The 23,409-nt window shown below is 52.6% G+C and overlaps 1 protein-coding gene across 1 annotated transcript in view; it reads left to right on the top strand.

The window, feature by feature from the left end:
• Window positions 1–372: 372 nt before the first annotated feature.
• LOC115324995 overlaps window positions 373–23,409 on the top strand; it is a 67,123-nt gene continuing 44,086 nt past the window's right edge. Inside the window, exon 1 of the mRNA XM_029985691.3 lies at window positions 373–698. The gene's annotated coding sequence lies outside the window, so the exon portion shown is untranslated. The remainder of the gene's footprint in view (window positions 699–23,409) is intronic.

Genomic DNA, 23,409 nt, shown 5'->3' with positions numbered 1-23,409 from the left:
GCCGTCTCTCTGTGCGCACTCATCTGCCGGCTAGTCCTAACGCAGAGAGCACGCCATGACGTTGACCCTCTTTCGCTGTTTGATTGGCCCTCCTGCTCATAACATCGGCCGCGCTCGGACCGAAGCTGAAACGAAGTATAGTGCGTGATGCACGTTAAAAAACCCAGGTTAGCGGTTGTACTGCACTGGCTAAATTTCTTATCTACAGCTGGGTGACGCGTAGCACCATTCAGGCTGTATAAGTATAAAAGCAACACAATTCTTTCTTTTTTTTCCTTGTACTTCCGTAAAGGGGGTTGCTTCTGTTTGTGAGCATCGATTCCGCCGATACGCTATCCGCCGCCGCGCACCACGTGACAGGTTGACAACAGCCGCAGGGTCGAAGATAAGGGCAGGATAAGCGATAAGAGCGGCCCCTCCCACGCACCGCGTCCGTACGCGTTGGTCGGGAACACCGGTGACGCCGGGAAATGTCTCCGGAAGATTTCTCCAGCAAGACAGAGGGCATTCGGCGTGCCTTTCCGGCGTGCTCTGGATGGCAGCGCTCGTGTTAACTTTTGTGCGCTCGTCGTTTGCGGCTTCTACGCGTTCCCTGCGACGTCCGGTTTTTAGGCCGTTCGCCTGCAGTCTGCACGCCGCATCAGCTGCACGGATTATCGTGGTCGTATGCGTCGGCGTCTTTATTGCAGCTGTAAACGGTAAGCCCTTGTCTCTTTAACGTCTGACAGACTGACTGACTGGGTCAACTGACACCTCTAGAGGGGTTGTCAGTCGACCCGTTCGAGGGAGACTGTCGTATCTGTCCTTGGAAAAGCAGGGTCGAAAGTCGGACCCGTTTCGGGTTTCGAAAAAGGCAATTTCGCAATAGAGCCCTTTTAATTTGTAAGTTGCTTTGATCCGGAAGGAATGCGTGGTTTTCCACTTCTGCGTGCACACCTTTGTAAGATGTTGCAATATTTAAGTTCAATTATCGTTAGATATCGATGTCGTAGTTAAAGTGATGCTACGATCGAACGTTGAGGATGCAGCTTAACGTCGAATGTTTTGCTGATAAAATACCCAGACAGGCGAGCAGGTGACAATTCATCCTTGGAAAAACCTCGAGATTGACGAAATCAGAAAAAAGGGAACACCACACTCGGAAGAGTAGTGCTATACGCACGACGTCGTGCATCGCGACCGGAAATGGCTATTCGCACGACACGAAACTTTTTGCTTCTCCCTTGGTTTATGGGAGAGAGAGAGAGAGAGAGAGAGAGAAGGGGGGGGGGGCTTGGGTAAAAGCATGGCAGCGAATCACGCGCTACATTTTAGCAGCTACCATAGTGAAAAATAAAATACTACCGTATATGAGATGGACTGTCAAAACAAAGCTGCCGAAACCTTTCACGTAGCTCCGCGCAAAAAAAAAAAAAAAAAAAAGTTCTTGCGTAGTTTTGTGGCTACGCGTCGGCTTCACACACAGTGGACAGGTGTTCCTTTATTTTTTTCTGAAGCATTTGGGCGGTTTAGGCAACGTATTTTCTTTCACAACTATCGCTCTAAAAATCAAATACGTTGTCGCCGAAGCGTCACAGGACGACAGGGAGCTAAATTCCACCATTGAATTTACTAAATGGCATGTGCTTCCCGCGTCGTGCGTATAGCCATTTTCACTTGAGGTGCACGACGTCGTGCCTCACACATCACTCCACACAGAATGTGTTGTCTCTTTTTTATTTTTCTTCAGTCTCTAGGTTTTTCACATCCGAAGTAGAAACTTTTACTCTCCAAATAGAAAGAGGTAAAATGTGACCTTGTATATCTTTGGGAACGATCTAGGAAGTGTAGGAGAGGAGATGCTTCAGAAAATTAGGTTCAGATATGCACAGAAGAGCATTCCACATGCCACTCCGCATGGGGTTTCTTGAAGATTGAAACGAGCCTAGGTTCCGTTGTTACTAATGCCAAATGTTAAGCCTGGTTCATACTCATGCGTTCGGTTATAACAGAGTGCGCTGTGGGACCTTGTGCTCCCCTGTGTTTTATTATGTCGGTTTGATGTATGGACGCATGGATGAATATATGAATGTGACTGAACATCTTCATTGGGGCGGCGGCGTGCTCCACCTGCCAAAGCGTTTATTTCAATAGTCTCAGATTAGGACAATAAACAAAGAAATAAATTATACCAGTAAGGTAAGCTTTAATGTTAATGGACCGTTTTTTTCTTACATAAAAAAAAGGGATAAGCGCCTGTTCTCTTGACCAAATCATCCGAGCGGGAGTTGGGAGGGAAATGGAATGGATAAAAAGATGGGTGACTCAATGTACTATGAGAGATTGGTCTCTCGCACGAAAGAAAGCGGAGAGTCCAAGATCTGCTTGCGGTGGTCGGGTTAATGTAGAATAGTTAACGGCAGTATCGCCTTCCTTTTGCTTTCGCCGCCGCTACTCTTTGGCGAAGAAAGGTCCACGTGTATCAAATTTTACTGTTCTTGCGGGGAAAAACCTTGCGGAGCGTCGGGTTTAGGGCGAAAAATGTTTCGCTCTGCTCTTGTGAAATGCAAATCTCGCACTGAAGTATACATTTATTTTCTTTATTTCTCCTTAAGGGCCCGATAGGCCATTATATAAGGGGTATGTGAGTGACGATAATACATCACGCCGAGATATAAAAATGCAAAATAAAACAAAATTCGACTAGTAATAGAAACCGCACACAGTGGCTATCATGCAGGACAGTGGTGGTTAGCAGAGATGTAAGGGGACAGACTGGCGGAAACAGGATGGTTTTAAATTAAGCACTACTTCCTCAGAGAGTTCCCGGAGGTCATAGCCTGTGAAAAAATGAGGTGTTAAAGGCTAATGTTTTGCCTCTTTTACGTTTAAAGGAGCGACTTCGATAGAGGCAAGATGATAGCCTATCTGGAGGTAAAAGAAGGATGTCATATGAACTTTTTTTTTTCTTTTTTTTGTGATAAAACTTATGCATGAGAAACATTCGAGAACTTAATCTGCGATCAGATAGTAATGGAAGCTCTAGGTCTGTTTTAGTTTTGTTAAACTGATGCTTTAGGAATACGCTGATGCAATGAATATAGTTGCACGGTTTTTGGTTTGGTTCATGGTTATGTCTGAGGTAGGCTTGTGAAGGATGCCAGATAGATGAGGCATATTCTAGTTTTGGGCGGAGAAACGTTACGTAGGCCAGTTTTCTTAGACGAGAGGATGCTGATTTCAGGTGGCGTACCCGAGGGTGCGAGATGCTTTAGTTCTAACAATGTGGATATGCTGATTCCATGGGAGTGAGACAACCAAATGAAAAGCAACATTCTTATATAATAATGTAATGTCGATTATAACGCACCCTAGAAAGTATGAATAAAGAATTTTCCCGTGTGAAAGATATGCTTGATTTTCTCGCGGTTAAGAGGCATAAGCATTTATCGCAACAAGCACGAATTCGGGTTAGGTTACTCTGTAGAGTTACGTGATCGGCGAGGTTTTGATACGGGATGGTAAATCACGCAGTCGTTGGCGAACAGGCCGAGTTTTGAGCCGATGACCTGCAGAAGGTCTTTTATGTATATAAAAAATAAAAGTGAGGAAAGTCCTGCGCCCTGGAATACAGCTGAAGTTACGATTGAAAAGGGTGATTTATGGTTATTAGCTATTGTGAACTCCACTAGAGAAGTGAGCAAATCTTGAATTAAGGAGATGATGGCTGGCGTGTCAAGGCCAAGAACCGAAAACTTAAAAAGAATGCGATTATGTGGTACTTCATCGAAGGCCTTATAAAAATCTAGGAATATGGCAATATTTGATAGTTATTGTTATTCACGTTAAGATGCAAGTCGTGAGTAAATCCGGCAAGTTGGTTTCGCAAGAACGATTTTTTGAGAAATCCATGTTGATAAGGGTAAATAAAAACAATCCAGTTATGGGGATTAATGATGGTGGAGCTGGGAGTATATGTTTCAAAAGTTCTGATGAAACGCTAGTTAGTGTTGGCCGGGCGAGGGTCGTTACGAAAGGGGGCCTTGGAAGCCTCCCAGCTTGCGTTCGAGCTTGTAACAGAGCAGGGTGAGAACCTTGTCGGTCGAAGACATGGCCCGTGTCACTGGTCCGGCTGACTCTCTTGCGATAGAAAAGACAAGTCTTAAGGCCCGTTCCCACTGCGCCATTTTCTTACGTTGCGTTACGTTACGAAATATTACGTTGAAATCACCGGGACCTCTGCGCCTTATATTAAGGTGCAACCCCACCGTGCATGACGTTTTGGTGCTTTTCCGACGGCTTATAACTTTCTTTCTATGTATCTTACAATTATAAAGTTAGTGTCAAATTAAAGAGCAGTTTTTCAACAATGCTTTAATGTCTTGATATTACGATTATTTTTAGTTGTTAGTTAATTATTTGGCTTTTAATAGAGCACAGTCTCCAATATTGAAAAAATTATTTCTCGAGTTCTAACGTCCCATCGTCCAGGATATTTACGTGAGCGTTCGGTTAGATGTAATAAAATAAGAAAAGTAAGCAACGAACTGTACAGACAACGTATATTTTAAAATCAAAAATAAAGTTTAAAATTGTAATATTTTATGACGCTATCAAAACGGAATCACGTCAACTAATCAAAATAACGAGACATTAAATTATGAAGCATTCTTCGATATTACATTTTCCAGAACTTCCATATTGATATATTACACGTTAAGAATGTTATAAGACCTCAAACTTTTCCCATTCAGTTACGGCAAATTGTAGTTTCTTAATATAAAGTACAGATGGTGACACGTGTTCAAGAGCAGCTTGATGTGCATTTTCCGTCGTGTGCCGCTTGGAACGCCACGTGAAAGACAGAAAAAGCGCCAGATGTCAGGGTGTCAGATGCCTGGATGCCCGCAGTGAGCGAGCAAGAGATGTGAGAACAACAAGCGCGAGGCTGCGGGTGCACCACAGCTATTTTTGCGCGCGTTCTACTGTGCGTCGGTACACATGCCCGACGCGATCCAAATGAAATGGGCGCCATGAAATGCATTCTGCCATTTCAGATTCGGCCACGTATGCGAAAACATTTTAATGTTTTTATCACTTGCATAAATCATTTACGATATCAAGCTATGCTTGTCGGAATGGTTCGACTATATTTTGTTTCAAAAACCACCTCGGTGGCTCTTAAGTGGCAATGACATTAAAACGTCTCAGTTCCTCTCAGCCAACGCGCTGGCCCATGAATCTATATTTGTCGGGTTCAAATATCGGCCGAGGTGCTCGCAATCCGACGGAGGCCAATCTGAGATTTCGGTTGCACGTCAAAAAATCTACGGTTAGCCAAAATAAACCCGCAATAATTTCTTTTTTAATTTGGGCGTGTGAATAGCTTTTTGTTGGTTTGGCTTGTGAAACCCTAAGATCTGAATATCTTCTTTGCTTTACCTTAGTTCGGAGCGCATCCAATGCTACGGGCTGATGAAGCCACTGAAGCAGCGCCAAGAGCGCGAAGTTAAGCTGTTCTAAGTACAAAACAAGCGTGTTGGTAACGGTAATTAGACACGAGGAAGATACATAGAAAGTCCTTTACTTCCCTGGCTCTACACCCTCTCCCTTCGCTTTCCCACTTTCCAGTGTAGCGTCTTTCACCCTCCCCTCCTTCACCTATATATGCAAACTTCGGGTCAATAAATGTTGTTGCTAGTTGGAAGTCTTCGTTGTCCGTCCCCCTTTCTATGTAAGCTGTTCGTTCTCTTTCTGTGCCTATGCGGGCGGGCTAAACTAGACCCACTAAATAAGCTACGCTTCATACAGATATGGCTGCTTAAAATGATGGTTGTCAGTTATCTGAAGCTTTATCTGAAATCACAGGAAACGCTTTTCCGTCCTGGACAAATGTTTAAACAGTTGGCGACAAAGCAAAGCAACATTACGTGAGCTTCCTGACACCGAAACTATTGCTGAGGAAGTCGCACTTTTGAATCATGACTACCGGTAGTTGCATTTGATTTGTTACTAACCACCAACATGGCGGCGCCCAAAACAATATCGGGGGAAAAATTGCCGGTACTCTAAGTTTAGCTCATTTGGTCTAGCTCACAGGATAAATCAAGTGCGGTGGGGGATATTTGGCCGAGTGTGTTGTGGCACCGCAGATCAGAGCATGTGGAGAAATGCTCGAGTGCGAGCTCCGTTCAAAGCACGGAGCTCCCGCTGCAGAGCGTGTAGGGACTGAATCCCCTCGATGTATTTGCGTTGGTCTTTCAAATAACCTCAAAGGTGCCAGTGCACGAGGCCCGTGTCTCGACCGGCCCTTCGACACAAATGGCGACGCAGCACTAATACATTCGAGTTGCCCGTGTGGCACGCGTGCCACACGGGCAACTCGAATGTCATTTACAATAGACCCTTTCCGGAATTCAGTCTGGCCACTTTGGTCATTATCATCATCATCTGAAAACGGCATATGTGCTATACTAATGGCGGCCTTCTGTTTACTGATGAAGGAAGAAGTTGAAGATGCTCCTAAGCAGATCATTCGAAGCCCTATACATTCCAAATGTTAGCGCGGCGTGAAGTAGCAATTGGACGCAAGAGCTGCGTAAGCGTTCATTTCTATCCCGGTCCCAGTCAATCTGTTAGTAGCGCTCACTCGGCTTCAAAGCCACTTGATGTATAGAACTTTATCAAGGCGTCTATGTGGGTTGGCGCTTCGTTCCGACTGGCTGCATTTGTTTCGCCATCGACACTAAAAGAGATTGAAAAATAATTGTCGTGAAGTGCACATTCTCGTTTACCGTTGACCTTTAAATGACGGAGCCCTATTAAATACTGCAGACCACAGGTTCATTGCCGCCATTAGTATAGTAAAAGATAAACTGCCATTTGAGTCGCCAGATGGCACTAAATTCCGGAAAGGGTCTCATACGAATCGGCTCGCGATCTGTCGCTCGTGGAACGCCCCACGCTCGGAGTGTCGCGCGCTGATTGTCCGATCCTTCAAACAGGGGGGTAAAGGTGGGTGAGGAGGAGTGGCAAATCCCGTGCGCCGACATCCTGGGTCCCGAGTGAACGATCGCGAAAGAGAGCGACAGAACACGAGAGAAAGAAAGCAACGTTGCCATGGTAAACGCGGTAAACGCGAAGAGTGTAAACTCTCAGCAATATAAACAGTGATAATTTAACGTTGTAAACTAAATTCTGAGCTATTCTAACGCTTATAAAAAGCAATAAAGTCATTACGCTGCATTAACTTCCCTTCTGTCGAAATCTCGGAAATTTGGTGGTTGCGCAGTTTCGTATTCCTCAACCGCGCCCAGCCGCGCCCCACCAGCGAAGCCGGGTATATGGTTTAGTTTAGCGTTAACGCGAGGCCGTACATCTGCGCGCTATGCAAAAAGAAAGCTTCGAAAGGAACGCGAGTATCTTTCCACCGGTAAGTTCGTGGATTGTTGAAGGTCACGAAACTGCTCTGATGATGTAACCGTGTTTGGGACTCCGAGGGTCTGCCTGCATGGTCCGCCGCTTGCGGCAGCCAGAATGTATGGGAAAATGGCGGACCTTTTCCTCTAGATTTAGTATATGCTTTCTATGCCTTCAAATGTCATTCGTTGTAAATGGAGTTCGAGTTGCCCGTGTGGCACGGGTATATAATGACTGGCCCTTGAAAGCGAATGGCGGCGGAGCGCCCGCTCGTTTCACGTGTCTTGCGCGTTTTCACAATAATGGTTGGCGGTACTTGTAAAAAACGCCTTTATCAAGGGGCTTTAGCACGCACCCTGGGTTCAGTCGCCCATCTGCATCCTACCGGCGTGCGATCGTGCATCACATATACTGCGTAATGCACTTAAAGACCCCGAGCTAACAGTTGCACTACACTTTTTATAACCTTCATCGGGTAACAATGTCGTCCTACGAAATTGCTGCTCTCTAAAAAACTAACGACTAATTTTGAATGCGCCGTTACATCGCATTTTTGATGTGTGTTCACGTTCTTTTTTATTTTTTTGTCTTATGGGGTTATCCCCGTCCAGCTTCCCTACCCCCGAGTGACACAACACCACTTTCCATATAAACATTTAATCACTCACATTGTTGAGTTCTCCGGCGGTCGCACCTCACGGTATCCAAACGTCCGTCCACTTTCACGTCCGTCGCACCACCCCCGCGTCCTCCCACCGACCCCCCGAGCCCCCGCCGGTCCTTCCCTCGCACCCCCTTTTCGCGGCGCCAGGCCGACGGGTGCCTTCCTCCCGACCTGGGTGTTCTCCCGGCTCCCCATCCACGCCGTCCAGGCCCTTGGGGGTCGGGCTCCTTTGAAGGGGGCCCGAGGACGTCCGCCGCCGCCACCAGCCGGCCACTATCAGCCTCGATCGGCTACCGAGGGTGCCGACGGCTCGCCCTTGAGCCGCCCTCGGCCGCCAGCGTCTGGTAGCAATCAGGCGGCGGCAGAGCGGGCCCCCACACCACCCCCCCCTCAATCCTCAGACCCCGACGCCGCCAAGAAAGAGTCCAGGTCAACGTCCATCAAGGACGGCGACGGCAGGGTCCGAGTGATAGGCTCTCCGGGCCCGGTGGCAGATGAGTCCGTCGGGGAGGGGCCGATGAACTCGGCAGGCCGGACTGGCTCGGACTGCCTCAGCGGCGGAAGCTCCAGGGCCCGCGGGATCGGCGCGGCAGCGGGGACCAAATCTGGGGCCGGAGTCAGGAGCCCCGGCCGCTCCCTCCGCAGCAGCTTGAGGGCCGCCTCGATGTCCTCCTCGGTGGCAGCAGCCGCAGCCGCTGCGTCTTTCTTCCGCTGGTCCCTCTCCGTGTGGAGCTTGCCCCCGGCGTGGGCCTCCTGGCACACCACCAAGACGTGGCAGACCGGACAGAGGGCCGCCTCCTCCTCTGCCGTGTAGACGGCCGGCGGCTCGTCGTCCCGGTCCGCCAGGGTCAATCCCCGGAAAGGTGGCCTCACCTCGGACGGGTTGACCCCGCGGGAGGGGCGGTACTGGTCCCTCCACCTTGCGTGGGACGCGTAACCGACTGCCTCCCTCCCGGAGACCACCGTCCATGTAGCAGCCGACCGCGTCTTCTTCTTGGCCTGCTCCAGGGGTTTAGGCCCAGCCGGAGGCGGTTGCGTGGAGTGGGAGCTCGAGCGCCCTCCCCTGCCCGACCGGACGCGCCTGAAGTCCTCGGGCGTCCCATTGTCGCCCCCCCGGCTCCGGGACCCGCGACCAGACCTGGACCTCGAGCGGGGGTAGTAAACCCGCTCCGTCGTCCAGGTCCGAGTTCGGCGTTCGCCGCGGCGGGGTCGGTCCCGTGCACCGCCGTTGGCAGACATTCTGTGTGGGAAAAAGAGGTGGTTAATGGATGCGATACACTAGTGCCTTTTGGCCCTGAGATTGTATCTCCGGGGATTTTCCCCAGCGTTGCTTGTCCCGCCTGCCTCCCCGTCAGTATCGTCAGGATCGCGGAGGCAGTAGGTCTTTAAGTCGCCCACGTGCACCGAGCCGGACACTTCGCCCGTGTCTAGGCGAGCAAGTCGGTAGGTCAAACGTGACAGTCGTGCCGCGACCCGGTACGGCCCTTCCCACCTGTGTGCCAGCGACGCCGCAAAACCTTGCGCCGCGTTGCTGAGAGGGTGTGCTCGCCTAAGGACCAGATCCCCAACGGCGTAAACCAGGTGGCGGTGCGTTTTGTCGTACTGGGCGGCCTGCTCCAGCCGGGCAGCGTCGAGGTTCCCCCTGGCCGTGCGGAGGGCGTCCCCGAGTCGGCCACGGAGTTCCGATGCGTAGCGAGAGATGGGGCGGGGGTCAGCCTGCCCACACTCTCGGAATCCATTTTCCAAGGGATACGTCAGCTCCTTTCCCAAGTTCAGGTACGCGGGTGTCAGTCCAGTCGATCGATTTACCGTCGTTCGGGTTGCAAAACCGAGCTCGGATATGTTCGCGTCCCAATCCGTATGCTTACCGGTGAGTGTCACCAGCATCGCCTTCAGGTTCCGGTTCACCCGCTCGGTGATGTTCGCCTGTGGGTGGTAAGGCGTTGTTCGTTTGTGCTGGATATTGAGTGACCGGCACGAGTCCACAAAGACCTTACTTGTGAACACCGACGCGTTATCTGTGATCAGAGAAGCAGGGAAACCGTAGCGACAAAACGTATCCAACAGTCTTTCCCAGATTCTTGCAGACACTAGCTTTCTGAGTGGGAAAAGCTCGACCCACTTCGAGAAATGGTCCGTGACGACGAGTAGATACTGGTTTCCGCGTGGACTTCGGGGCAGTGGTCCGATGATGTCACACGCGACCGTCTCCCAAGGGCGCTTGCTGATGACAGGTTGCATCAGGCCGGGGGGCTTCCCTCCCCTGGGCTTCGCCACTTGGCACGCTGGACAGCTGCGGGCATATCGAAGTACCTCCCTCCTCATTCCCGGCCAGGTCACGACACGACACAACTTTTCGTAAGTCTTCTTGCCGCTCCCGTGGCCTGCCAGGGCCGAGTCATGAAAATACCTCATCAGTTTCCGCCGCAGCTTCCGCGGAACGACGATTTTGAAGGGGGATGGGTCTCCCTCGTGTTCGTCCATCTCGGGGATGTACCTGAGCAACAAGTTGTTTTCACCCAACAGATAGGAATCGATCTCTCTATCGTCCCTCGCGCCCGCGTTTCCGGTGTCCGCTGAGTTGCCCTCCAGCGTTTCTGACACCCGCTGTCCCGTGCCAGCGTTTCCAGCGTCTGCTGCGTTATCCGCTAGCTTTTCCGACACTCGCTGACAGAAACCATCTGTTTTCTGGGCTTCCAACAGCTCTTCCCTGCTCACAACAGTACCCCAAGCGTTCATCTGTTCATTGGTGGCATCACACACAGCCGCACAAGGCGGGGTATCACCTTTTCCGCCACCGCTCGCATTGCCGCGAGTCTTTCTCTCCGCGTGGATGGCTCCCCTGGAACCAGCTTCCGGCGCGTGACCGGGCGCTCTCTCCTTCTCGCCCCTTTCCTCTGCATTCCCGCAAGCTTGCTGTCGTGGGTGGAGGGTTGCCCGGGGCAGTTCCCCCGGGTCAGTCTCCATGGGTGCGCGCGACAATGCGTCCGCGACCTGGTTCGCAGTGCCTCTGCGATACTCTATCTTGTAGGCGTAGCGCTGCAGAGTGAGCACCCAGCGGGCCAGTCTGCCGGCTGGTTGCTTCAGCCTCTGAATCCAGGCGAGAGCGTTGTGATCAGTTTGGATGGTAAAGAGAGCGCCATCCAGGTAGAGATCGAACTTATGCAGGGCATACATAATTGCCACTCCCTCTCGCTCGGTGGTGCTGTAGTTGCGTTCCGCTGGCGTGAGTGTGCGGCTCGCAAAGGCGACGGGCCTTAATTGGCCGTCGTGCTCTTGCAACAAGACCGCTCCCACGCCGTAATCGCTGGCGTCTGTTTGCACCACAAACGGCAAGTTTAAGTCCGGCAGTCGCAAACTGGCAGTCGCCGCGATCGCGCGAGTGAGAGAGATGAATGACACCTCTTGTTCTCGTTGCCAGACGTACTTCGAGCCTTTGCGCAGCAGCTGGTTAAGCGGGCGGGCTAGCTCGGCACAGTTGGGAATAAAATGGCGATAAAACCCAATCATTCCTAGAAACCTTTGGAGGCTTTTCACCTCCTGCGGCCGAGGGAAATCAAGGATGGCCCTTAACTTCTCGTCGTTCGGTTTCAAGGTTCCCTCGTCGACCACAAACCCAAGGAGATCGATTTTCGGAGAAGCGAGCTGTACCTTCTTCGGGTTAATCGTCAACCCCGCATCCCTCATTCGTCCGAGGATGATCCTCAGGTGAACGAGATGTTCGCTGAATGACTTGGAGAAGACCACAACATCATCCATGTAGGCCATTGCGAAATTAAACCTGGCGTCTCCCAAAACGATGTCCATAAGTCGCTGGAAACTTGCCGGCGAGCTAGACAGTCTGAAGGGAAGGCGAGTAAACTCAAATAACCCGCGATGGCAAGTGAAAGCAGTCTTCTCGACATCGGCAGGAGCGATCTGAATCTGCAAAAACCCCCTGCTGCAGTCTAGTGTTGTAAACACTGTGGTCGGTTTGCCTTGCTGCATACCCGACCCGGAGGAATAACACGGAGCCAACGGTTTCAACAACAAGAAGCTACATTTAATGGGACATGGACGAGACGATTAACATGGTTACCAGCGGCGCCTGAGTCCAGGCAGCGACTCCCTGTGCGCCGCCTCTGATCTGCCTTATCAAGGCGGCGCATCCGATGTGCGCGTGGCTGGCGTGACGTCGCCGCCACGCGGGAAAAGTTCGGCTTGAGCCTCGCAGTCGGGCAACTTGGCTTGGGAGCCGCCAGGGTGCCCACACTTCCCCCCCCCTCAAGCTTCGTCCGGCATGTCGATGACGGAGACGTTGTGGGCGTCAGGGGGTGGATGGCGCTGTTGGGCGGACTGACGTTTAAGTCCGGCCGGCGCCTGCTGGACGAGCGCGGCGGCTGCTGACGAGCGCGGCGGCTCGGTCAGCTCCAGCTTGTCGCTTGTTCGGGATCAGGGCTCCACCAGGTGGCTGCTTTGCCCGTGGTCCTGTAGAGGGTGGCCGCGGTCCACGATGAGACCGGCCGCCGTGTCGTTCAGATGGCGGGTGTGGCGACGGTTTTGTCCATGAGTCAGCTTCGTAGAAAACATGGAAGCAGACGACATGGGACTCAGTTGAGGGCTGAGCCTGACGTTATTTTCGGACCCCTTCCAGAAAGTTTGAAATAACGGATCTGAGGTGGGCACACAATCTTCTCCCCCCTCTCTTGAAAAAGGGGCAGATCCGTGGAAGTAGAAAACTACCCCCAAAATGCGAAAGAGGCCAAGGAGTCAAAAAAAAAGTTCCTCTCTCTTTGGTGTCACCGACGTCGCAGGTTATACCGCCGCCTTGGTGGAGACAAGGGGGTTTCCGGAACGGGACTGGCGTCAGTGTCGTTCCGGTCCTGCGAGGAATCTTCGTCTTCTGCTTGGAAAAATCGTTTAAGGTCGGTGACATGAACAGGTCCGGTTTCTTCACTAGACTCACAGTTAACTAGTTTGTAAGTGAGTGGCGAGCACTTTTCACGCACGCGAAACGGACCTTCCCACCTGTTGGCGAGGGAGGCTGCGAAGCCTCTAGCGGCGTCACTCAGTGGGTGAGTACGCCGGAGTACAAAATCTCCCACCTCGAACTGCAAGTCACGTCGCCCCCGGTTGTACTGTTCAGCCTGCTGTACCCGGGCGACGTCGAGATTTTCTCTGGCCTCTCGAAGGTTATCGGAGAAGCGCTTTCGCAGGTCCTCTGCGAACTTCACGTAGGGGCGAGGCCTTCCTCCAGACTCTGTAGAAAGGAGGCTGTTAGAAAGCGGGAATGCGAGCTCCTTGCCGAAATTTAATTGGGCAGGAGTGAGACCCGTTGACCGATTAGTGGTTGTACGGGTCGCGAATGCCAGCTCGGGCAGTTTCGCGTCCCAGTCCTTGTGGCGCTCTGTGTAGGCCACTAGCATCATCTTAAGGTTTCGATTTACCCTTTCCGTGATGTTTGCTTGCGGGTGGTACGGGGAAGTTCTTTTGTGTTTGATTCCCAGTACCGCGCATGCGTCCACAAACACCTTACTCGTGAAATAGGAGGCATTATCGCTTACAAGCTGTGCAGGAAAGCCAAACCTAGCGAATGTTTCGAGTAGACACTCCCAGATTTTTTGCGAATCTAGCTTCCGCAATGGAAATAACTCAACCCACTTCGTGAAGTGGTCGGTTACCACGAACAAGTACTGATTGCCCCGGGTACTACGTGGGAAGGGGCCCATGACGTCACAGCAACAAATCTGCCAAGGGCTCTGACTCGCGATTGGTTGCATGAGACCGGGGGGCTGGCCACCACGTGGTTTTGCCTTCTGGCACACCGAGCAGCTACGAGCGTATCGGAGCACATCCTGCCTCATGCCTGGCCAGGTAGCAATTTGGGATAACTTTTCGTAGGTCTTGCTCCCACTGCTGTGTCCTGCCAAGGCAGAGTCATGCATGTATCGGATGAAAAGCTTACGTAGCTTGCGGGGTATCACGGTCCGGAATGCCGAGCCATCCGGATCGTCGTCGGCCTGGGGGATGTAGCGCAGCAGGAGGCCGTCGTCGCTCATCAAGTAGGAGTCGAACTCCTCGTCACTTGGGCGGTCGACTGGACCTCTTGCTGCCAGCCAAGCGGACACGCGTTGGCAGAGTCCGTCATCCAGCTGCGCCTTGCGAAGCTCCTCGCGGCTCACCAATGTACCCCACCGTGAATCTGGGGATCCGCGTGTCGTGGCCGCGACGGTCACCAAGCCATGGGTATCCTGCGAGTGTTCCTCGGGAAGTGGAGCACGAGAAAGCGCATCAGCAACTTTGTTAGTTGACCCCGGGCGGTACACAATGGAGTAGTCGTACTGTTGTAGCGTAAGCGCCCAACGAGCAAGACGTCCAGCTGGATTCTTAAGTCCCCTTAGCCATGATAGCGCTAAGTGATCAGATTGAATCTGGAACGTTGCGCCATCTAGGTACATATCGAAGCGCTTCAAAGCATGAATAATGGCGAGACATTCACGTTCTGCGACACTGTAGTTGCGCTCGGCTGAAGTTAGCGTGTGGCTCGTGAAAGCGACTGGCCGAAGCACACCGCCATACTCCTGCAGCAATACAGCACCCAGGCCACAGTCGCTTGCATCTGTCTGCAGAACGAACGGCTTGTTCAAGTCTGGGAGCTGTAAACAAGCGTTGTCAGTCACGGCTTTTGAAAGGGCTGCGAATGCGCATTGTTGTTGTTCGGCCCAACACCACTTGACGCCTTTTTTTAGGAGGTGATTGAGCGGTTGCGATATCTCGGAACAGTGTGGAATGAAATCCCTGTAGAACGCAATCATTCCGAGGTATCTTTGTAGGCTCTTTACGTCATGTGGGCTTGGGTATTCCGTTAGCGCGCGCAACTTATCTTCGTTGGGGCGAAGCGTGCCGTTATCCACAACGAATCCAAGGAGGTTAATCTTGGGCGCGGCTAACTGAACCTTTCCGGGATGAATCGTGAGCCCAGCATTACGCATTCGCTCAAGTACAATGCGAAGGTGCTCGACATGCTCTTCGATAGTTCTCGAGAAAACAACCACGTCATCCATGTATGCCATGGCAAATTCGTACTTCGAGTTCCCAAGTACAACATCCATCAGGCGTTGAAAACTGGCTGGAGAGTTAGACAAGCCAAACGGCAGTCGGGTGAACTCGAACAACCCTCTGTGGCAGATGAAAGCCGTTTTTGGAACGTCTGATGGGTGAATCTCTATCTGAAGGAACCCGCGACTGCAATCCAGCGTTGTAAACACGGTCGCGTTACCGAGCGCGTACATCACGGAGGAAATGCTGGGGAAAGGGTAGCTGTCTCGTACGGACACATCGTTAAGCCGCCTGTAATCCACACAGAGTCTGGCTGTTCCGTCTTTTTTCGGGGCGAGAACAACGGGGAATGCCCAGGGGCTCTTCGACTCACGTACTGAACCGGTGTCGATCATTTCCTCGAGCGCCGCATCAAGGAGTGCCCTTTTGTGGACGCTGATCGGTCGAGGGTTGCACCTCCGAGGCGGCGCGTCACCGGTTTCAATACGGTGCAGCAGAATGTCAGTCTTTCCAGGTGTTTCCGTGAACATCGGTGAGAAAGACTCCAGGACGGCTTGCAGCTCCTGCTTCTGCTGGCTGCTTGCAGGGCACTTTCGCAACGATTCTCGAACGCCGGCAGGCAAGACGTCTGGCACCGTGGTGAAGTGGGCTGCAGTGGTCGAGTTAGGGATGCAGTCCTCCCTTTTGGTAAACGGAGTCAGCTCCGGTTGTTGTCCCAGCCGGTATCCACCACCAGAAAAGTCGAGTGTCATGCTTTCGCCTGTAATGAAATCTCGGCCCAAGATCACAGGTACCACAAGTCCTGGCATATAAAGAAATCGCTGACGTCGCTTTTTTCCATTAAACCGAATCTGCAGCCTCACGGCTCCTCCAGCTGTTATCGCTGTACCAGAAGCTAGCTGCAAACGGGTTTCGCACTCCCGGAGGCTTATCTTTTTTGCTTTGCAGAGTTCGAAAACGAAATCCCCTATGAGCGAGATAGCGGCCCCAGAATCCAAAAGTGCGGCAATGGGAAAATCGAGCAGTGATATTGTCATGCGCGGTTCAATGATGTTAGGCTCGGGCTGGATTCGACATACCGATGGAATCTGTGCCGCGGCCTGACCGCTCCCAGGGACTGCACCGGCCGTCGGCGAGTGGCTGTCTGGTTTCAGCGTCGCCGGCCGTAGTAGTTTCCCTGGTTGTTTTGGTTCCGGCCCTTTGCCGCCGTCTCGTGCCACCTCTTGTTTGTAGTGTCCAGAAGTCTTGGACACTGCTTTCGGTGATGGCCGGGCTGCTCGCACTCGTAGCAGCAGTCCGACGACAGTTGCCTGCTTAGGCCACCGGCACCGAGGTGCCCGTCGGACCGCCTCCAGTGATCGGATAAGGAACCACTATGGGAGGGCCTCCACCAGGCTTGCGACTGGCTGTTGTCAGGAGGGCTTGTTCCGTTGCGGCGGGGGTCAATGCTGCTGGGCTGCGGGTTTGCGACCGCACCATGCCAGTTTTCGCCAGCACTTGCAGGAGCAGACTGATGAAGATGGTTCGCTTGGGTGGTGATCTCCGTTGGGCCCCAGCTTGCGATAGGGCACGGCCAACGACCTCCCACCTGTCGTGGCGACCCCCGCCCGAAACCCTCACGGGCCTCGCTGTGACCTCCGGGGACCTCTCGGGGAGAGTTAGGCGAACATACGCTTATCCCGCACGGGATATCACCATGCATGCCACGCCAACTCTCCTGGTTGACGTGGTGGGGAAGGGAGGTCTCGTTCGGACAGTCCACTTGCGTGGAGGCCTCGGGGCCCCGCCATGCGCATGCCGGCTCGAGCGCGTACTTGGCTGGTGGCGGCGGCACGTAGTTCCGCTCGGCATGAAGAGCTTCCTCGATGAGGCGGGCGCCCCGGGCTAGCTCTTCAAGGGTCTCAAAGGTGCGGTTGATCAGGTAGACGTGGTACCTGGGGTGACACTGTCTTCTGACCCGAGCTACTCTGTCCGACTCCGGTGACTTCGGGTCCGCCCTCTTGAAGAGCTCTTGCATGACCCGAACGTACCGGACCAGACTTTCATCCGGGTGCTGCGTCCTTGCCTCGAGCTCGCGGAGAATCTGCGTCGCGTAGCCTGCAGGCAGGAACTCTTCTCGGAGCCTTGTCTGGAAGTCCGCCAGGCTGGTGAAGGGGGCCTGTGACCCCAACCAGCACCTGGCGCTGGCTTGCAACGCCAGCGGGACAATCCGCTCCACGATGAAGGCTTCCGAGGCACCGGAGGCAAGGTGGTACGTCTGCAGCTCGCCCAGGAAGTCTGTCACGGACTTGACGTCGTCGTACCCCATGTAGACCGGAACAGTCAAGTGTGGTCTGGGCTCTCGCGGTGGGGTTTCCTGCTGGCCAGGCGTGTGGGCCAGGCGCTGCATCACGGAGTCGCACATCTCCGTGACCTTCGTGAGCAGGTTCATTTGTGCTGCTGCGGCCATCGCGGCTTCCTGCTCCCGCGTGAGCATTCCTGCAAGCACAGAAAAAGAAACGCCCCCAAAAACCCAACACAAGCGCGCAAAACGATTGCCGCGTTCACAAAGACACGGTCACAAACACGCCAATACAACAAACGTAGACGTGACGGAAGCACGAAACAACGATAGGAAACACGGGGAATATGAAAAAGGCTTACCGAAAGAAGAAACCAAGCCCCGTGAAATTCCTGCGAGTGGGTAGCATACCACGGTTGGGCGCCATTGTGGTCGGTTTGCCTTGCTGCATACCCGACCCGGAGGAATAACACGGAGCCAACGGTTTCAACAACAAGAAGCTACATTTAATGGGACATGGACGAGACGATTAACATGGTTACCAGCGGCGCCTGAGTCCAGGCAGCGACTCCCTGTGCGCCGCCTCTGATCTGCCTTATCAAGGCGGCGCATCCGATGTGCGCGTGGCTGGCGTGACGTCGCCGCCACGCGGGAAAAGTTCGGCTTGAGCCTCGCAGTCGGGCAACTTGGCTTGGGAGCCGCCAGGGTGCCCACAACACTCGGGCGTTCCCCAAGGAATACATGATGGATTCGATCGACGGAAACGGATACGCATCCCTCGTTGTCAGAGAATTGAGTTGGCGGTAGTCAACGCAAAGCCTGGCTGTCCCGTCCTTCTTTGGAGCTAGAACTACCGGGAAAGCCCAAGGACTTTTCAATCTCCTGACCGCGCCCGTGTCAATCATCTCGCCGAGGGCGGCGTCTAGGAGGTTTCTTTTGTGAACGCTAAGCGGCCGGGGATTTTAACCCCAGGGCTTAGCTTCGCCGGTGTCGATCCGGTGCTGAAGGACGTTAGTCATGCCCGGCCGTTCGGTGAATGTCGCCAAAAAGGGGCGCAAAACGTCCGCGAGTGCATGCTTCTGCTCGGTCGGGCCGTCGAAAGACGCGAGCACGGCCTCCAATTCCGCCGCTCCAACCTGCGTGACGAGCGCCTCTGGCTAGAGCTTGGGACACCCAGCGAGAGCCGTCGTACGTGGAGCGCAAGGAACACAGGGCGGTGGGTCGGCGAAAGGTATCAGCGGAGTAGACGGGTCGTAACGGTACCCATTGTTCCGCAGGTCAACGATGATGCCTTCCCGAGAAAGGAAATCTCGCCCCACTATGACCGGAGATGTGAGACCCCGAAGGTACACAAAACGTTGCCTCTTACGTCGACCGTCAAACTCGACCTGAAGGCGCAGAGCCCCCTCAGCCCTCGTCATGCCCGTTGCCAAACGCATGCAGATGTCGACCGGTCTTAAACTCCTCCTCCTCTCGCGGCATGCTTCGTACACGTCGTCACCGATCAGACAAAGGGTAGCTCCGGTATCTATCAATGCTGAGAACTCCCTCCCAGCAATGTTAATCGTCATGTAAGGTCCAGAGGCAGAGAGTCCCGTCTGGGCTCTACATGCCAGTGGGGCAAACGCGTCCGCGACATCAGTGGGACATGTCGGCGACACGTCTTCGTGGGGCTTCCCCATGGTACCGCGTCGCCCCTCCCTTTCGCCACTGGCCAGCGGCGGGAACCTGGATGATCCGGTTAACGCCGCTGGCCCCGGGCGTTTCCCTGGCGCTGACCGTCGCGCTCGAGCTGCGGACAGTTACGTATGATGTGGCCAAGCTGGTCACACCGGAAACAACGCAGGGGTCGGCGGCCCGGACTCTGGCGACGCCCGTCCCTTTCATCTCGACCGAAACGGGGCGCGTTATCTCCCCGCCTCGCGACACCACGCGCCCCGGCCGCGCCGGCCCCGACCGAACTCGAAGGCCGATTCTCGCGGCCGGCGCGGCGTCTCTGCTCGTACGAGAAGGGGTCTAGCGCGCGAGCTGAAACGACTTCTCGCGCCTCGCGCCTAACAACCGCGGACACCGACGCTGCCTCGACGCGGGGGGTCGGGCTTTGGGACCCCGCCCAGGCGCAGCTATAGGCTCAAGCGATTCCTCCGGCCCAGGCGGCGGCGCTTAGCGGAGCTCAGCAAGCAAGTCCGCCTGAACGACGCGCGCCTCTCGAGCCAGAGCCTCCTGGGTGTCGAAGCTGCGCCCACGAAGGTACGGCTTGAAGGATGGGTGGCACTGGCGGATTACGCGCGAAACTTGGTCCGCGTGACTCGCCGCGGGGTCTGCTCTCAAATAAAGTTCTTGAAGTGCGCGCACGTACTCCAAAAGGCTCTCGTCAGGATGCTGCGTGCGCGTGTTTAATTCCTCGAGGACGCGCCTCCCATAGTCCGGCGGCAGAAACTCGCTTCGGAAGCGCTCATGGAACGCGGCCATCGATGAGGGAGGCTCCTGAAGCCTCCACCAACGGGCGGCATCCCCGACAAGGGCGATTGGCAGGATCTGCCGGATGACGGTGTCATCCGACGCGCCAACGGCCGTTTGGTAGGTGCCCAGGCGCAACAGGAAGTCATGAACAGAACTCTCATCCGCGTAACCCGAATACGTGGGCAGCTCCATCGTAAGCCGCGGACGCGGAAGAGTCACCGGCGCGGGAGCAGTCGGGCTCTGCGCCGCAGCTAACTGCCGCGTAAGTGTAGCGAACAGAGCTGTCATTTGCTCCATGAGCTCAGCCGCACCCGAAGGCGCCTGCGGTTGCGCGATGGTCGGACTCTCAACCAGCGACGCAGTCGCACCTGCGGGGTTAGCCTCAGGGGGAACGGCGGCTGCGGGTTCCCGTCTGCTCGGCTGGTTCGCGCCGTTTGAACTTCCGTTTCCCTCGCGCCTGGACTTCGGCATCTCGACTTAAGTCAAAGCTCTCTGCCTAATCAGAACCCTTGGCAAATTGGTCCCCGCTCCAAAATTAAACACAAGTAGAGTGGTGACTCGGGAAGAGGAACCGGACAAAGACAATTAATCGTGCCCCACGTTGGGCGCCAGTGTATGGGGTTATCCCCGTCCAGCTTCCCCACCCCCGAGTGACACAACACCACTTTCCATATAAACATTTAATCACTCACATTGTTGAGTTCTCCGGCGGTCGCACCTCACGGTACCCAAACGTCCGTCCACTTTCACGTCCGTCGCACCACCCCCGCGTCCTCCCATCGACCCCCCGAGCCCCCGCCGGTCCTTCCCTCGCACCCCCTTTTCCCGGCGCCAGGCCGACGGGTGCCTTCCTCCCGACCTGGGTGTTCTCCCGGCTCCCCCCCTGTTGGAAAATATCGATGATGGAAAGATGATGGAAAAGGCTCATACAAGCGTAACCGTAATATGGGACATCCTATACAAGCGAAAAGGCAGCTCCAGTATAGTGGATTACGGCGGAACGATACAGGTAGGCGGAACCATACAAGCGTGTCGTATTATGGGACATCCTATACCGGCGTAGTGTATTGTGGCGGAACCTTGTAGGCGGACGGAACCATACATGGATAACGTAATATGGAACATCCTATACCAGCGAAAAGGCGATACCGGCATGTTGGAGCCATATGGCTCCAACGTGGTGGTTTCTTCTTTTCACTGTTGTACACGGCAATTTATTTTTAAGCTTTACATATATGTTTAGAAAGGCCGTGAAAGCTAAATTAATGCGATTTGTGCAGGAGAGTTATATGGCCAGGCGTACGTAGTATAGGGACCTAGTCGTAACGATCAGTCAGATAATTAAATACAATTTGTTAATTAACTTTTTAATTAGTGAAAATGAAACTATCGTTTCTATTGGAAACTTGCTGAGTCACTGAAAACCACAAAATCAACTCTTTTTAGAAGGATATAATGCAGGGGTAGCATTTTACGCGTTCTGTAAAAATGCTTTATTTGGACGAGTTTCTAGGTTTCAGTTTCTCATCAGAGCTCATCTTTGCGCCCCCGGTCCTGTTCCCCAGGGGCTTAGACGCGCAACACACGTGCGCCTTGCTTCCCTCCATCCTACGAGGGAGGCGAGGGGGCGGCTTCGCACTGCGGCCACCGGGCAGCAGGACCGTAGGTGCAAAGATGCGCTCTGGTAAGAAACCGAAGTCTGGAAACGCGTCCAAATTGACCATTCTTTTAGAACACCATAAAATGCTGCTCTTGTCTTATATCTTCACAAAGAAAATTGATTTAGTGTGTTTTGATGATGCTTAGAAGTTTCTAATTGGAACCATGGGTCTATTTTCACTGATTAAAAATTTTAGGAACATACTATACTTAGAGAGAGGCTGAAGCGGTTTTGTATTTGAGAAAACACTTTTAAATCTTCTTCATTTGACCTCCAGAATCTCAAATATCAAAATTATTTGCTAATTTAATTAATCGAGGCTGCATAGAGTCATTTTTAAAGCGCTTTGAAAGCACTTCCCTAGAGAGCGACGTCACAAGAGCAGCTTTCAAAATCTTTGTTCACGCATCTTCAGTGCCTATGAAAGCTATGCACGCACATGCTATTTTTTAAAGGAGCAGAAAAATGTGTCACGACTGGTGCCAATGCGGGAAAATATACCTAGAAAACTTGCGACTGGACGCGCGGCCCTTAAGCGACATACACTTGGCGGCTGAAAGGTCTTCTTACGATGTCACTATTGGTAGGATGTTTTTTTGTGTTTTCTCACGTTCAGTTATATCTTTGTGGAAAACGAACGGGATATTCAGATTCGCGGGATAAAACCACGCGAGGATGAACCTCCATCTAGTTTTCTGAAAGAAGTCTGGCACATCTCTGTAATAAGCCGACTGATCATTACAAATTAGCCTTTTATACTATGCCGCCCTGGCCATATAATTCACGTGTACAGACTGCGTAAATGTAGCTTTTACGGCTTTTTTTAAAAAAATCTGTAAAATATACAAAAAAACACTCTCTAGAATGTCCCCCAATACAATATGATTGTATGGTTCCTTTCCCGCTTGCATTGCTCAAGAAAGACTTGTGGATATCCAGCGTTTCATTGGAATGCTGGATGTCAATAAGTCTCTACATCAGTGAGTGGTTTCAAACAATTATGATGTTTGCACACCAGTAAGCTCTCATCCGAGGCTCACCAGGAGCACTAAGAGCAGAGGCAAAATGTCGTGACCTGGTAAATTTGGTTGCAGGTATTTATTTTTAGAAGAACTGCATGCAGCAACGCTTAACTTTGCTCAAAAGAAGATAATTAAAAATTCAATACTGAACAATGGTGTCCCTTGAGCTGTCAGACCAAACTCCCACTCATGTCACTCAGGAGTTCCTAACTTGTGCGTAGAGGATCAGCACAACCCAGATTTGTGCTGCAAGCGCACCTGCAATATAAAAGTTGAAAAAACATGAGATGAAATATGAGACGTTTACAATTCTCTGTAATGAGAAAATACAGTACAGCTCTCGAAGAGGAAGATGGGAGGGTATGCCCCTCCTTCCCCTCCCCTCCTCCTCTTCTGCTCCCTCCCATTTAGGGGGAAATTTCCCCACTAAATTTAGCGAGTTAAGTTTCCCAATAAATTTAGCGCGGAAATTGATGTCACATGACCTCAACACAAATGCAGTTTTTCCGCTAAAAGTAGCGGGGAAAATGACGTCGCATGACCGTGTCACGTCATCCATAAAAACACTCAGTTTCTCAGCTAGACTTAGCGGAAATATTAACGTCACATGACCACAACATTAATTCAATTTCCTGCCAAGTTTAGTTGGGCGGTTACGCCGACAGCGACGCCGCGAAACGCGGAAACGGGTGCTAACAGCTGCGCTAAAAACTAAATGCATCAGGTGAAATAAAGTGAACATTAGATATACTGAAAGAAAAAGGAGAATCTAAGATACCGTTCTCAGATCCTTCCTTTTGTCCGTTCTCATATGTTTTGATATCAAGAAATGTTTATCTCTTTATTCATACCCAGAGAACCCCTCCCAGTTTCAGCATGAATG

This window comes from Ixodes scapularis, unplaced genomic scaffold, assembly GCF_016920785.2.
Source record: "Ixodes scapularis isolate PalLabHiFi unplaced genomic scaffold, ASM1692078v2 PGA_scaffold12__126_contigs__length_90152505, whole genome shotgun sequence".
Classification (NCBI taxonomy): Eukaryota; Metazoa; Arthropoda; class Arachnida; order Ixodida; family Ixodidae; genus Ixodes; species Ixodes scapularis.
Note: the sequence above shows the minus strand (reverse complement) of the source record. Positions and strands in the feature narration are given on the sequence as shown.